This window comes from Macaca fascicularis, chromosome 7, assembly GCF_037993035.2.
Source record: "Macaca fascicularis isolate 582-1 chromosome 7, T2T-MFA8v1.1".
Taxonomy (NCBI): domain Eukaryota; kingdom Metazoa; phylum Chordata; class Mammalia; order Primates; family Cercopithecidae; genus Macaca; species Macaca fascicularis.
The window spans coordinates 99,852,016-99,868,818 of NC_088381.1; positions in this window are offsets into that span (position 1 = coordinate 99,852,016).

The following is a 16,803-nucleotide window of genomic DNA, read 5'->3' on the forward strand; positions in this document are numbered from 1 at the left end:
AGATATAATATGCAAAAAATTACAGGGCCTTAAGGCATCTGGATACTTCTTGGCTATAGAAACTGTACCAATACTGCTCCCCAAAAAGAAGAAAAAGTATCTCCCATTATAAGGATGCATATAAACTGTGAAATTAAAAAATGTTGGTAAAATGGAGATCAGATAAGCCATTTGTGTTAGTCTGTTTTGCATTGCTATAAAGGAATACCTGAGACTGCATAATTTATAAAGAAAAGTTTCTTTGGCTCATGGTTCTGCAGCCTGTACAGGAAGCATGGCACTAGCATCTGCTCAGCTTCTGGCGAGGCTTCAGGAAGCTTTTACTCATGATGGAAGGCAAGGAAAGCTAGCATGTCATACAGTGAGAAACAGAGCAAGAGAGAGGGAAGAGGGAGGTCTCAGAATCTTTAACAATCAGATCTTATATTAACTAATAGAACAAGAACTCACTTATTACAGCAGTGAGAGCACTATGCCATTCAGAAGGGATCCTCCCCCATGACCCAGACACCTCCCACTCGGTCCCACCTTCAACATTGGGGATCACATTACAACATGAGATTTGGAGAGGACAAATACCCAAACTATATCATCATTCAACAGCATTTCTAGCATCCTCTGTTTTCCATATAGAGTGTCAGTGCTTTTGTTTTCAGGAAAATGTAGTTACCCAATTATCAATACATTTCTCTTCTTAATTAATTGTTAATAAAATGATACTATTGTCTTCTTATACTTGAAGTACAAAATTAAATGATTAAAACAAATACTGTATTTCCTTGTAATGAACTATAGCAGCCTCTTACTGTCTATCCAAAAGTGAGTTTTGACAATGTGTTCTAGTTCAAGAGCAAGTGTTGACAAGCCAATTAATCCAGCCAGATTTATAGTTTACCATCCTAATAGTGCTGCTGATTATTTCTTAGATGCTTTGAAATTTTGTTAACACAATTTAATATTTTTGCAATTCAAGTTCCTCTTTTGCAAAAAGAAGGTAAAAATACTTATGTGACAGTATGAAAGTTAAGTGTGAAGGTTAAGTGAATAATGTACATAAAACATCTTAGGTGCAGAGTGAATGGTGCTATTAATAATTAAAAAACTAACATGGTGTGTGGCATGCCAGATTAATATTATTCTCTTTCTCATCAAGATTTTGTTTATGACACCATGTTTTATTCAGATTCACCTGTTAATATATGTGGCTACCCCACTGCAATGTAAACTCATCCAAGGCAAGGATTATGTCATATTTATCTTCGGATTCCCAGTACCCAGCATACTACTTGATGCATAATAGGTATTTAATACATATTTCTGGAAAGCAGGAAGGCAGGAAGAAAGGATAGGATGTGATATGGTTTGGCTGTGTCCCCACCCAAATCTCATGTTGAATTGTAACTCCCACAATTCCCATGTGTTGTGGGAGGAACCAGGTGGGAGGTGATTGAATGATGGGGGCAGGTCTTTCCTATGCTGTTCTCATGATAGCGAGTGAGCCTCATGAGATCTGATGGTTTTGCAGGAATTTCTTTGGACATTCTCTCCCTCTGCCTGCTGCCATCCATGTAAGATGTGACTCACTCCTCCTTGCCTTCCATCATCATTGTGAGGCCTCTCCAGCCATGTGGAACTACAAATTCTCCATTAAACCTCTTTCTTTTTCTTCCCAGTCTCAGGTATGTCTTTATCAGCAGAGTTAAAACAGACTAATACAGGAGGGAAAAAAAAAGAAAAAAGGGAGGAAATGAGGGAATTAAGTACTAGGTACAACTGGGTACCATGGAACAAAAATCCCTACATAATACGTTATTATAGTTTAGTTATTTATGTATTATCATAATACGTCCAATAATTCTAAGAAACGACCAGCATTATACAATATATAGTTGAATACTCCTTTACAATTATGAATGAAAAAAACTGTTATATGTCTCCTTTTGTTTTATGCAAGTATACATGAACAAGCATTACTGAATGAAAATTGCTTGTCAAAAATGTGACAAATGTGAGATGGGGCCATGATTTTGATGGTATGTGTCATTTATGTCAGCAAAATGAGAGAAGTGTCACTAAATTTCAGAGCTTTTACATGGCACTTAGAAAACTCTGCAGTATGCAATCTACTTCTTCTGTGACCTAGTCAAGGTGATTTATCATAGGTAAAATGCATGTCTTTTATGACTTTTCAGTGACATACTTGACACATAGTACAAAATGATACAATCTGTATAGTATAAAGTTACAGTGCATACCAAAGCAGAGATGTTATGCCTTTGGGTTACCTAATTCAGTGTTTGCAAGTACCTTATCTGATAGCAAGAAAAGAACAAGAAGCTGCTACCAAAATAGTTTTCAACCTTTTCCAATAGACTTCTAGTACCCCTGTCCTAATGTATGCTATGGACCCTAACTTTCTTTGTTTTAGGCTTTTTGTTACTGTTGTTCTGTTTTGTTTTGTTGTTATTATTATTACTATTATTAATAGAGTGAATGTCGTACAATGTTGTCCAGGCTGGTGTTGAACTCTTGGCCTCAAGCGATCCTCCCACCTTGGCCTCCCAAAGTGCTGGGGCCAGTTTGGGTTTTTTTGAACAGATTTTAGGGCAGAGCTCTGGCCTATACCCTGATGTGTTATTGAGTCTAAACTAGACTCTATTCATTCATTTCCGTTTATCAGTTGGCTATTGACTTTTTTTTTTTTTTTTTTTTGAGATGGAGTCTCGCTCTGTCACCCAGACTGGAGTGCAGTGGCATGATCTCAGCCCACTGCAAACTCTGCCTCCCAAGTTCAAGTGATTCTCCTCCTTTAGCCTCCCGAGTAGCTGGGACTATAGGCGAAAGATGCCTGCCATCATGCCTGGCTAATTTTTGTATTTTTATTAGAGACGGGATTTCACCATGTTGGCCGGGCTGCTCTTGAACTCTTGACCTCAGGTGATCCACCTGCCTTGGCCTCCCAAAGTGCTGGGATTACAGGCGTAAGCCACTGCACCCAGCCTGAATTTTTTCTTTTTTCTTTTTTTTTTTTTTTTTGAGACAGGGTCTCACTCTGTCACCCAAGCTGGAGTTCAGTGGCACAGTCACACCTCACTGCAGCCTCTACCTCGTAGGCTCAAGTGATCCTCCTATCTCAGTCTCCAGAGTAGCTGGGAATACAGGCACAAGCCACCATATCCGCTAATGTTGTTGTTCTTTTCTCTTGATTAATAATTGATGCATACTGGTTTGGTATGTTTTCTTTCTTTCTTCTTTCCTTCCTTCCTTCCTTCCTTCCTTCTTTCCTTCTTTCCTTCTTTCCTTCCTTCCTTCCTTCCTTCCCTTCTTCCCTTCTTCCCTTCTTCCCTTCTTTCCTTCTTTCCTTCTTTCCTTCTCTTTCTTTCCTTCCTTCCTTCCTTCCTTCCTTCCTTCCTTCCTTCCTTCCTTCTTTCCTTCCTTCTTTCTTTCTTTCTTTCTTTCTTTCTTTCTTTCTTTTCTTTCTTTCTTTCTTTCTTTCTTTCTTTCTTTCTTTCTTTCTTTCTTGAGATAGGATCTTGCTCTATTGCTGAAGCTGGAGTGCAGTGGTGCAGTCATGACTCCCAGCCTTGGTTGCTTTTGTTTTATGTTTCTTAATTTTAAACAAGCTTTAATCATAAAAACTTAAAAGTGTAAAAGCCTAAGTTACAAATTCCTCTTTGCCATGTCCTTACCCCTTTTCCTTGCACTGTATCCACTTTCCTCTGCAAGTGTGCATCCATCCAAACCTTTTCCCATATATTAAATTTATAGATATATGTTCATATACATACACTTACATAAATGGTTAAAGGACATACCAATTTTTTGAGTGCCACTTTGAACTGTCTATTGCAACACTTAGTAATAATAGCTCTTTGTTTTGTTATTCTTCCCTGTTTAATAGGAGGTTGGAATTCTACCCTGGTTTAACTGATCCCTCAAATACATTCAGATGTGGTCATAAAGAAGCTTTAGCTTCATAAAGAAGGAAGACAAAGGAATTGCCACTTCTGTTAATTTAATCAGAAAGTTTTAATGATGTCTTATTATTTGGGTTTTTATCATAATGATTTGTTTTAATGCTGAGTTCGGTTTCAGTTTTATATTTGTTCTATCTTCTGCCACATCCAAGGATAATTTAACTATTCAAATGAAGTAGTCCCTTAAAAAATTATCCTATGGAATGGATTTGAAGGGGCAGGCAAAAATGGAATAAAGTACTTTCCAGTAGATTAGACAATTGCAATCTAGTTCTACTGAAGCCCTATGACATGATTGCTGCTAAATTTAATGTATATTTTCTGTTTTTTGCTTGTTTGTTTGTTTGGTTTTTGTTTTTGAGACGGAGTCTTTCTCTGTTGCAGGCTTAAGTGCAATGGCGCAATCTCAGTTCACTACAACCTCCACCTCCCAGGTTCAAGTGATCCTCCTGCCTCAGCCTCCTGAGTAACTGGGATTACCCAGCTAATTTTTTGTATTTTATTAGAGATGGGGTTTCACCATGTTGGCAAGGCTGGTCTCGAACTCCCGAGCTTAAGCAATCTGCCTGCCTTGGCCTCCCAAAGTGCTGGAATTTCAGGTGTGAGCCACTGTGCCCAGCTTGGGGTTTAAAAAAATGCTTCCATTATTTCATTTCTAATGGATAAAGAGAGACATCTAAGAAGTCTGGAGTTTAAAATGTTGAAAAAATGAGACATTCAGGCTACAACTATAGGGGTCATGTTTTGAATTGTGTTTTTAAATGGCATGGAGTTTTCTAAGAATGGGGATGTATTGCAACCTCTCACATGGAAAGTTATAACTAATGTTCGAAGGGGATTGGGGAACCAGGGCCATAAAATTTTGGAAAAATATTGGAAGATGACTTAACTGTGGGCCATTTGACCATGCTTCCTAGACTTCCTCCTGTATTATCTCTGCACCCTCTCCTACCTAACCTGTTTGCTATAGCCACAAATGCAAGTTAATCTTCTTTATCACTTTTGTCATTAGGCCTGTGCTACAGCTTCAGAAATTAGAAAATTTTTAAGTGGAAAAGGGGTCTTTGGAGACTACTGACTCCTTTCCCTGGTCTGAAGCAGTAAAACCATGAGCTGAAGTTCAGTGCAATCACAGTTCATCTTTCCAAATGCTTCCTACTAAGTTTCTTTCTTTTACCTTTTTTTTTTTTCATTAAAAAAGGATAGATAATGAGAACAGAATGAAATTAAATCAAAACTAAAAACTGCCCCCACCCTATACCCTCTGGATAAGTGCCTGTCCCTTGGCCCTTTCCTACTCTGTTCACTGTGATGGCTCTTTCTTCTCCTTCAGACTCTGGCTAATCTTCATCTCCTCAGGGAGGCCTTCCTCAGTGCAGCTTCACGCCCAGTGAAAAGTGTTCTAGCATGATTAACACCACAGTTTGATGTTCTCCTGTTTGCCTCTCACATTAAACAATGAGGATAGGGGATTTGTCTCTATCTTAATATCTTCAGCACCAAGCACAATATCCAACACTCAGTAAATATTGGTTACATGGATGGATGAATGAACAATTGACTGAGTAAATTAATTGGACAAACAGTTCTTTCTTAGATGTCATATGTGTATTTCAAACTAGAGGAAGAAGGATGGTTTAGAAGTCCCTGTCTGAATCCATATTAAAGCTATAGTCATTTTATTTATACCTTTTTAAGACTTTGTGTAGAGGGGAATAACCGTTACTTTGGAAAATGACTTCTGCATGATCTAGTGATTGCTGATGGGCCAAAAGGCATCATGACAGCAATTGTCCATCCATCGTTTGGTAATTTGCTGGATTCCCCCTCAGCCCATAGAAGTGATTCCAGAGGCTTATTGCAGGGTCCTCTGATCAATTGGACTGGGTCAAACTGATGTATAAAAATTTTCTGGGGCACCTGTACCAAGAAGCATTTCAAAATTTGTGTGCGATCACGTTTAAGTTTGATTGCCCTTTTTATTTGTTAGGATGATTATAAGAATGATAAGATCTGTATCAGAACTAAATATGTTGTGAAAACTGCTAAACAGTGACATTTGGAAAACACGATTAAGTGTGTGTGCTTTTTGTAAAAGTGATGAAAGTAAAACAGGATTAGCAAAAATTGGGGATTCAAGATTAGCATAGAAATTAATTTCTGAACAAACAAGTTGTCTTGTTTCATTTAATTACTTCCTGTGTGATTATATAAAGCTGAAGTTAATTTCTGAACTTTCTTTCTTTTAGTCTTTAAAACTATAGTAGTGTTTCTCAACTAAAGAGTTGAGAAGTTTTATTTGTGTCTATGTCTAGAATCCTGTTTGGCGTCCTCTTCATCGTGCAGTGGCCAATCAATGCCTGTTTATACCCTTGTGAGCTTCTAATGAGTTGCTTCTGACCCTAATTATCTCATGCAGCACTTTCCAGTTTGTATCTCAACCATTCCCTACTCAGTATATTTTTGAAGAAAATCCTCCTCTGCTGATTCCGCCAAGCAATCCTGGGAAAGTTTCTTGAAGAGACTGCTCAGCAGCCTTAAATCAGCAAGTGCTTAATCAGTATGTAAAACTTGCTCCTCTGGTTTAAAGAGTCAGTTTCCATAAAAGCATCTATCTCCACACAGCAGGGTGACTGTGAAGGGGGCTGACCCCTTATAGGGCCTGCAATGTGGTCCAGTCTTTCTACTTCATTCAGAAATGAGACAAGGTAAAAAGAAGGGCAGGCTGAGGTGACAGATGTCTCAATGCCATACTCCCTGGCTTTGCGGAATTGTTCTAGGTTTAAGTTCCTCATTTCTGAGGCTCTGTTTTTCTCCTTGCCATGGCCAGCTAAACCCCTGGACCTTTATCATGCTTATCTTAGCTTGACATGACTTCTTAGCTTCGTAATGCAATGTTTTATACCTGGGTGAAATATAAACACACTAAGCCCTTGTTAAACTGGTACTGGTTTATTCTGGACAGTAGTTCCATTGCTCCAAATTGAAAGCTACTCTTCTTCCTGGTACAGTGAGTGCTCAGGTGCTTTTAAAACCCTGTCTATCCCAAATTTCTGAGTAGAAATCTCTTCATTTCTAGACTCCCAGTATTTTAAGACAAACATGTTTTCCTGTAATTAGGTTTTACAATGATACAGTAAATGTATTCCTATGGCTGTCTGAATATCCATTGAGAGTACAAAATGATCAAGAAAAAGGAGAAATCTGTGCATGGCATTTAGATATTAAATATGTGTGTTTGTGTATAAAGTCATGTTGGTTTTGTATATAAATACACTTTAGGAAAAACATGGTCAAAAGGATAAAATAAATGCTAATGATAGCTCTGGAATTGTATTACTGAAGGAAAGTAAACATATCAAATAGCTCTATAAACATTAGCATTAAATGCAACTTGATATTTTTAAATTAAAAAGTGTAATACTTCATTGAAATTTACTGAGAAAGTACTTATTAGAATTTTATAAACTCATTTACTCTCAAAATTTTCTTGCAGATGCTATTTACATAAGTAATAATAATATTAAATCAATATTTTAAGGTATAATTCAACTTCAACATTTAAAAAACAGACAAACTTCGATATAGCAGTTACTATATTTTAATCAATTATAATCAAATAGCATAAACTAGAAAAATACTGTGTTAATAGTAATCAGTAATTATGAAAGTGTTAATTTTACAGAAGAAAATCACCAATTATTATTTCAATAATTTATTACTATGAAGAGAGCATAAACTGATTATTTTAGCATTCTTTGCAGAAATTACTTCCTAATGAGAGCACTGTTCTGGTTTCTGTCACTGACTTCCTGTGTGATCTTTTGGATAGACTTCAATGTTTCCATATAAAATATAATGATAAAAATGTTGAAACCTAATTTTAAGATGTACTGACTGTTATGGTCTGATGTTTGTGTCCCCTCAAAATTCATATGTAGAATTAAGCAGTGGGTCCTTTTGGAGGTGACTAGTTCATGAGGGTGAAATCCTCATGAATGGGATTAATCCCTTTATAAAAGAGGCCCAAGGGAGCTTGTTTGCCCCTTCTGCCATGTAAGGACATAGTGAGAAGGTGCTATCTATGAGGAATGAGCCCTTATCAGGCACCAAATCTGCTGGCATCCTGATCTTGGATTCCCCAGCCTCTAGAATTGTAAAGAATAATCTGTTAGTAATTATCCAATTAGTAGTGTTTTTGTTATATTAGCCCAAATAGACTAAGACATTGCCTAAATGAAATATAAAAGATAAAGCATTAAGAATAGTCATGCTTGGCCAGGCAAGGTGGCTCATGCCTGTAATCCCAGCACTTTCAGAGGCCAAAGCAGGCAGATCACTTGAGGTCAGGAGTTCAAGACAAGCCTGGCCAACATGGTGAAACCTCATCTCTACTAAAAATACAAAAATTAGTAGGGCATGGTGGTGCATGCCTGTCATCCCACCTATTTGGGAGACTGAGGCAGGAGAATCTCCTGAACCCTGGAGGCAGAGATTGCAGTGACCTGAGATCGTGTCACTGGACTCCAGCCTGGGAGACAGAGCAGACTCCATCTCAAAAACACAAAACAAAACAAAGCAACAAAAAAAAGAATAGTCATGCTTAATATTTATAATGGGTTCACTAAACATAAATGTATAGGAATATTGATAGCAATTTCCCTAGCATGAAAAACATTAATATTGCCACATATTGACATTTACATCCACATATGACATTTAAATTTACTGTGTGTGGTTGCTAAATAAAGGGCTTGATATAATCAAAGAAATTTTAGAGCTCAAAGGATTCTGAAAGAGCAGCCAGTCCGTTCAACCTCCTTACTTTATGGATGCGAAAATTAAGATTCAGAGAGAAGATATGTTCATATGTGTTCAGCGAGTTACTGCAGATCCAGGTCTCCTCAGCTCTGGGTGTTATTTTGAACCTGTTGATCCAGATCCCTGAGACTTTTGCTAGGAATCCTTATATATGCCTGCCGAGCATTGTCTGGAGACTTCACATACAGTGTCCCACAGGCACTATTTTTCAAATGTACCTAAATGTCACTAGAATGAACAAAATCTGCTCATTTTAAAATGATAAGAAATTTGTGAGTTTTTTTTGTCATTTTGTATTTGTCCTAAATTTTGTCAAAACACAAAATAGCACATGGAAACTACTGATATTTCTTGAAGTGAATATGAAAGGTTTGGTAGCCATGGCACAGCATCCCTTCTTCTGCCTATTTATTAAACTTTGGATGATTCAAAATGTTACAAATATGTTGTTACCTGAGCAGGTGTAGGTTTTAAAAAAAGTTACAAATATGGAATGGGATGATGACTTAATCCTTCATTTATTATTATTATTTATCATTATTATTATTATTAACTATGGGGACAGAGGACCTGTAGTACTGTTGCAAAGATTAATCTGAGACCAAGGACTCAGACAAAGAACCCAATGAAATGTTACAATATGACAAGTACTTTGATATCGGTATGCACAATGTGCCACTAGAGCACTATTTACCATGAGCTTATACCAAGTGAAAGGTAATTTCTCCTTGTTTTATAGGTATGTTAAGATACATTGAACATTTGGTTTTAATGGCATTTTTTACTTAACTCCATAGGAACATATACCGTCTTTTATCCTGACTTACTAGCAGCACACCTGACTTTCTCTGATTTTTTTAAACACCTCTAGAGAAGCCTACAAAACCCTGTGGAGTCTAATCTTTATACTTAGCACTGTCAGGACATTCTTTTTTTCTTTTTAACTTTATGGGAGTCTAAGCTCATTTTCTTTTGTTCATCACAGCATCCGTCATATTCTTAAAAATAGTCTTCTTTTTCTCAAGCAAAAGAATTCAAGTTACTCCAGTTCTTACAGAGCATATTTCCCATAATTTAGTGTACTCAGAAGTATTTGTATTAAATTGTGTTTAAGTCTGGGTGCGATGGCTCACATCTGTAATCTCAGCACTTGGGAGACTGAGGGTCAAGGATCACTTGAACTCAGGAGTTCAAGGCCAGCCTCGACAACATAGTGAGACCCTCATCTCTACAAAAAAATTAAAAATTAGGTGTGGTGGTATATACCTGTGGTCCCAGCTATTTGGGAGGCTGAGATGGGAGAATCACTTGAGCCCAGGAGGTCCAGACTGCAGTGAGCTGAAATTGTGCCACTGCACTCCAGCCTGGGCAACAGAGCAAGACTCTGTCTCAAAAATAATAAAAATAAATTGTGTTCAGTGAAGAGACAGTGAGCAGCAGCATATCACTACCACAAAACATCCTGCCATGAGCTGCACAAAGACAGAATTGGAAAAAACATGCCAAGGTTTTTTCCCAGATGAAACGAGGACCAGAATAAAACGTTTATTACCATTCAGCAAACCAACTAGACAGTCACAATCAGAATGTTCTCAGTGTCTCCTCTGCTATTATATTCTGTGAGTTCCATGCTCGCCTTGATGTATGTGCTTCATAACCATTAATTTTCATGAGTTTAACTATCACATCAGAAGAGACTGACTCCCGTATGGGGAGCTGCCATTAGCGGAATTTCTCAGGAAACAAGTTGCCGCGGGAGTAATGTTTTATTGAAATATAGCCAGAGTTTTCTTTTTTCTTAATTAAAAAAAATTTTTTTAAGTAATAAGGTCACACTCTATTGCCCAGGCTGAAGCTCAGTGGTATAATCATAGCTCACTGCAGCCTTGAAACATGTGGGCTCAAGAGATCCTCCTATCAGCCTCCTGAGTAGCTGGGACTACAGGCATACACCACAGCACCTAGATAATTTTATTTATTTTTTTAATAGAGATGAAGGGGTCTCACTTTGTTGCCCAGGTCGGTCTCAAACTCCTGGCCTCAAGCGATCCTCCCACTTTGGTCTCCCAAAGTGCCAGAATTATGGGTATTACCTACCACACCAAGCCAAGGTCTTCTTTAAGGCTTTCTCTCCATAGCAGAATCTGTCCCTCAGTTTCTCTTTGCATTAATTGAGACAGAGTCTCACTCAGTCACCCAGGTGGGAATGCAGTGGCACTATCATGGCTCACTGCAGCCTCGACCTCCCTGGGCTCAAGTGATTCTCCTGCTTCAGCCTCCCAGGTAGCTAGGACTACAGGTGTGCACCACCAAACCCAACTAATTTTTTAATTTTTTGTACAGACAGGGTTTCACCATGTTGCCCAGGCTGGTCTTGAATTCCTGGGGTCAAGAGATTCTCCCACCTTGGCCTCCCAAAGTGCTGGAATTATAGGTGTGAGCCACTGCACCTGGCCTCTCTTTGCATTTAAAATGTTTAGAGTGCAGATAAATTTTTGCACTTAAAAGAAAAACAGCCTGGGTGCAGTGGCTCACACCTGTAATTCCAGCAATCTGGGAGGCTGAGATGGGCAGATCACCTGAGGTCAGGAGTTCGAGACCAGCCTGACCAACATGGTGAAGCCCCATCTCTACTAAAAATACAAAAATTAGCTGGGTGTGGTGGTGTGTGCCTGTAATCCCAGCTACTCAGGAGACTGAGGCAGGAGAATCGCTTGAATCTGGGAGGTGGAGGTTGCAGTGAGCCGAGTTCACATCGCTGCACTCTATCCTGGGCGACAGAGTGAGACTCTATCTCTCACACACACACACAGACACACACACACACACACACACACACACAGAAAATGAAAGAAAAACAGATATTTAGGCTAAAAATTGGGGAACACAGAAAAAGAGTTTTTGTTTAAACTGAGAAATAGCACATATTATTAAAGAATTATGAATATTACTTGTATTAAATCAACCAACACATATACAAGTGTTGATATTTTTAATTCTGGAATTTCCTACAGTCATTTAAAAATTTGATGTTTTAAGTGTTTGACTATATTATGATTTTTATTTTCTATACTACTATTACCACTGATTCCGCTGCTACTACTGTACTGTTAATACCACTAGGAGGACTTGTGGATGAATTCTGTGTTTTGCTTGTCTTAAAACACCTCCCTTCATAACTTTTCTTGGAATGTCCTGCTAAAAATTTTAGTTACATTGAAAGAAATGGAAACAGTATATGAAGAAGGGATGGCTGTTAAGAAATGGAATTTGTGGAATGCTCTTATTTTGGATGAGTTGCAGACGTTCAAATTCCACAGAAACCCAAATAAAAATAGTTACATGCCAGTTAAAACAATATTTCACTCAGTCTCAGAATGGCCTGTATGTCATTTGGTGGCATGGCGCTAACCTTAACGACTACAAAAAACAAAACCATGAGTCTACAAATCTGACAGTAGAAAAGAAAAACAACAGAGTTGATTCAAAGTGCTTCTAACATTCCAAATGTGAGTTTTGAAAACACACTAATCACATAAGTAATTTGAGCAAGTTAGTTGGTCAATTTGATAAAGTATTATTTTCTATTCAAATTTGTCACTCTCCAAGACTCTATTATCTATCTATCTATCATCTATCATCTCTTTTTTATCATGCTTGTCATGTTTAAAATGATAAATTGTAAATGATGAAGCTATTATACTGTAACAGAAATGTAATCTATGGGCCAATTTCTCAGTTAAGATCCAATCCTAGAACATGAAAATGAGCTTGTTGCAGGCAGGCATCATGCCTTTCATCTTTATGCATCTGGCTTGAGCATAGTCTTTGTCTCATAGTGGGTGCAAATTGATAGTTGTTGAATCAGAGAATGTCTCCAAGTAATACTCTAAAGAGGAAGTCTACCTAGGATTCCAAAGTCATGTTGATTGTATTCTATCAATCATTGTAATTTTAAGGAATGTTTTAAATGAGAAGATATGATTAACATGTGCAGCATTAAAAAACACCCTCTTTTTTAAATTCTAAAAAAGTATAAAGATGTATAAGAACATATATATGAAAGTAAAATGAATATATAAGAAAATATATAAGCTGAATATATTTTAAAGAAAATTACCCAGAGATAGTCACTGTTAATATTTTGATATATTTCTTTCCAGGCTATTTAACCTTTTTTTTTTTCCTTTCCTTTTTTCTTTTCTTTTCTTTTCTTTTTTTTTTTTGAGACAGGGTCTCACTCCCATAACCCAGGCTGGAATGCAGCTGCGTGATCTGAGCTCACTGTAGCCTCAACCTCCTGGCTCAAGCTATCCTCTTACCTCAGCCTCCTGAGTAGCTGGGAGTACAGGCACGCACCACCACTCCCGACTAATTTTTATATATTTTTGTAGAGATGGGGTTTCGCCATGTTGCCCAGGCCATATTTATTTTTAATATTTGTATAAATTTGAGACCGTATGGAATTTCCAGAATATATAAAACCACAAGTAGATCTCATATATAAAATAATGCAGAATAAACTAAAACAAATCACCCTATTACCAGTTTATACTTAACACATACCACTTTAAAACAAGAGCTCTCAACAAAATTAAAGTAAAAACTAAAACTAAGTAAGATCTGGATCAACGTAATAGGACTTGGGGACTGAGGAGTATTCCTAGAGCTCTAGATTGTCAGTATTCCTAAAGTGTTTCTACTTTGTAGGAAGACTCCACTTTCAAATGAGGACATTTCCTTTTAGTAACTTACAGAGTATTCTCTGAGTTTTAGGAGAGTTTGACAGACAAGAGTTTTCACTAAGTTGCAGGTGTACATAATGGCAGCTGATCAAAAAGTACCTTTGCAGGTATCTATTGTGATGATTTAGCTAAAAATGCTTATCGGAATGGTGGATTGGGACAGTTGATTACACTGAGTTAACTGATGAGGCGACTAGTGGAGAAGTGGGGTAGGGTGAAGAGTTTTACCCTCAGGTAAATTCAAAGAATTGTCAGCAGCCTGTTCCATTACAAAGCAAACATACAGAATACTGTCAAAACCAGAGCTCTTTTATTAGAATTAGGATGGCACTTGGGATGCTAGCCACAATAATATGAACCTGCAGGCCACACTGCAGATGTACACACAGTAAATCAGAAGTGAGTATCCAAACTGCAGTAGCCTCTTTTCTTTCTAATTCCTAAATCACTGTGGCATATGATTTCTTTGGGGCCAAGAAGTTGCCTCGCACCACAAAATATTAAAAGGCATGGCATTATTTTGAGGTATCAAATGAAAAGATAACTTTTAACTACTACTACTAAATTTGTATTCTCTTGGCTTAAAAGAGTTAACTCACTTTCAGAGACATTTACTAACTGAAAATGAATTAGGCATCAAGGAAAAGAAGGTTAAGGGTAGTCACTCAGTTTTGATTGATATGCCCCAAAAGTCCTGCTCAAGGCTCATGTTATTGAGATGGAGAATCCAATTGTAAGTGGATCAGGTAGCATATTGCTCACTGTTTAATAGTTCTTCAGCTGGATTTTCTGATAGAATGAATGCACTGCTTCTACAACAAAATCAAATAGGATAACTGGCATGAAGCTATCCTGTTTGAGGAAGGAAGAATAAGGGAAGGTCTAAACAACCACATATTACTAGTGAAGTAGAATGACTGTAATAATGCCCTCAGAGAGAGTATTCTACTCAATGCCATTGTATCTTTAATAACTTTTTGCAATTTGGGGAAAAGAAGTACTGCTAATGCAAGAAAATGATTCTTGGGAAGTGGTACAGGGAACATATTAAAATAAAGTCATCTGCCGGGCACGGTGGCTCACGCCTGTAATCCCAGCACTTTTGGAGGCTGAGTGGGGCAGATCACCTGAGGTCAAGAGTTTCAGACCAGTCTGGCCAACATGGTGAAACCCCATCTCTACTAAAAATACAAAAATTAGTTGGGCGTGGTGGTGTGCACTTGTAGTCCCAGCTACTCCGGAGGCTGAGGCAGGAAAATCACTTGAACCTGGGAGATGGAGGTTGCAGTGAGCCGAGATCGCGCCACTGGACTCCAGCCTGGGCAACAGAGGGAGACTCCATCTCAAAAAATAAAATAAATTAAATTAAAAAATAAAGTCATCACTGAATTAAGAAAAAAAATTTTAAGGATTTGTTTTAAAAATTCAGTCAAATAATTTGCAATTCAAGGAAGCTCAGCTCAATTATAAGACTGACTTCCCAATTTTAAAATGGGCAAAAGATTTGAATAGATAACTTATCAAAAAAGAAATACCAATTGCTAATAGTCACATAAAAAGATGCTAAACATCATTTGTCATATAGGGAGATATGAATTAAAACTACAATGAGAGACTGGACGCTGTGGCTCACACCTGTAGTCCTGGTACTTTGAAAGGCTGAGGTGGGAGGATCACTTGAGGCCAAGAGGTCGAGATCAGTTTGGGCAACATAAGCGAGACCCTGTCTCTGCAAAAAAACTATTTTTAAATTGGCCAGTTGTGACAGCACATGCCTGTAGTCCTAGCTAATCAGGAGGCCAAGGTGGGAAAATCACTTGAGCCCAGGAGTTTGAGGCTGCAGTGAGCTATGATCATGCCACTGTACTCCAGCCTGGGCAACAGGGGGAGACCCTGTTTCTAAGATAGATAGATAGATAGATAGATAGATAGATAGATAGATAGATAGATAGATAAAACTACAATAAGATACCACTTCATATCCACTAGAATGGCTATCACAAAAAAGATAGACAACAACAAGTGTTGGCCATATTATATTATAGATTATAGAGAAACTAGACCCCTTATACATTGCTGGTGGTAATATAAAATGATACAGCCATTTTGAAAAAATGTTTGGCATTTTCTAATAAGGTTAAACATAAATTGACATAGGATCCATCAATTCTACCTATAAGTATCTACTCAAGAGAAATTAAAACACATGAACACAAATATTTGGTTGCTCAGAGCAACATTATCCATAACTGCCAAAAAGTGGAAACAAGCTAAACATCAGTTAAGTGGTGAATGGATAAACAAATTCTGTATATCCATGCAATGGAATACTATTCAGCAATGAAAATGAAGGAACCACTGAAGCATCCTAAAACATTTATGAACCTCAAACATATTATGCTAAGTAAAATAAGCCGGATCCCTAAGATCACATATTGTATGATTCAGTTTATACAAAATATCCAGAATAGGCAAATTTCTCAAGACAGAAAGTAGAGTAGTGGTTGCCTGAGGTTGAGGATGAAAATGGGACTAGCTATAAACGAGCCTAAGGGACAAAAGATACGGCCTGAATAGATTAGTAAACAGAGTTATATAGGGGGCCCAGGATGGACTGTTGGATGCTCTGGATTGTACTGTTGGGGCGGGGTGAGGGGGCAAAGTGATGAATAAATTTAGAAAATTTAAAGAACCATGGGCTTAGAAAGTACAAGGCAACTTTTGGCAAGGAAGGTCCAGAATCACCGGCTTTATAACATGAATGGGACAGGTTTGTTGTGGGAAATCCGGAGATCCAAATCTAATGAAATAGACTTTAGGTGTGGGATTTGGATGAATATCAATTTACTTGGCTTCATGTGTATAGCAATAAAAAATTATCTTTGTGGAGGGGGATGGGGTAACGGTCATAGACAAAACCAAAGGTGGAGCAAAAGGTAACAGATTTGTTCTAGGTGTGGTAGTGAATATAGGTGGGTGTTAAATTTAGGGTAAACCAGGAAGAAGGGAAGCCTTGTCTTTGGGCAAAATCAAGTCAAACTAAATAATATTAGAGCTGCAAAGGGACCATTTTGTGGATGAGGAAACCAGCTCAGGGAGATTCAGTGACTTCTGAAGATCACACAGTATTTGCATTTGAAGAAAATGCAGAAATGTGAATTGGCAAAACAAGTATTTACCATCTATTGTAGCTTAAAATAATAGGGAAAACTAACAGAGACTTAACTGTGAAGTGATTAGCCACCTAGCCACCACTATCT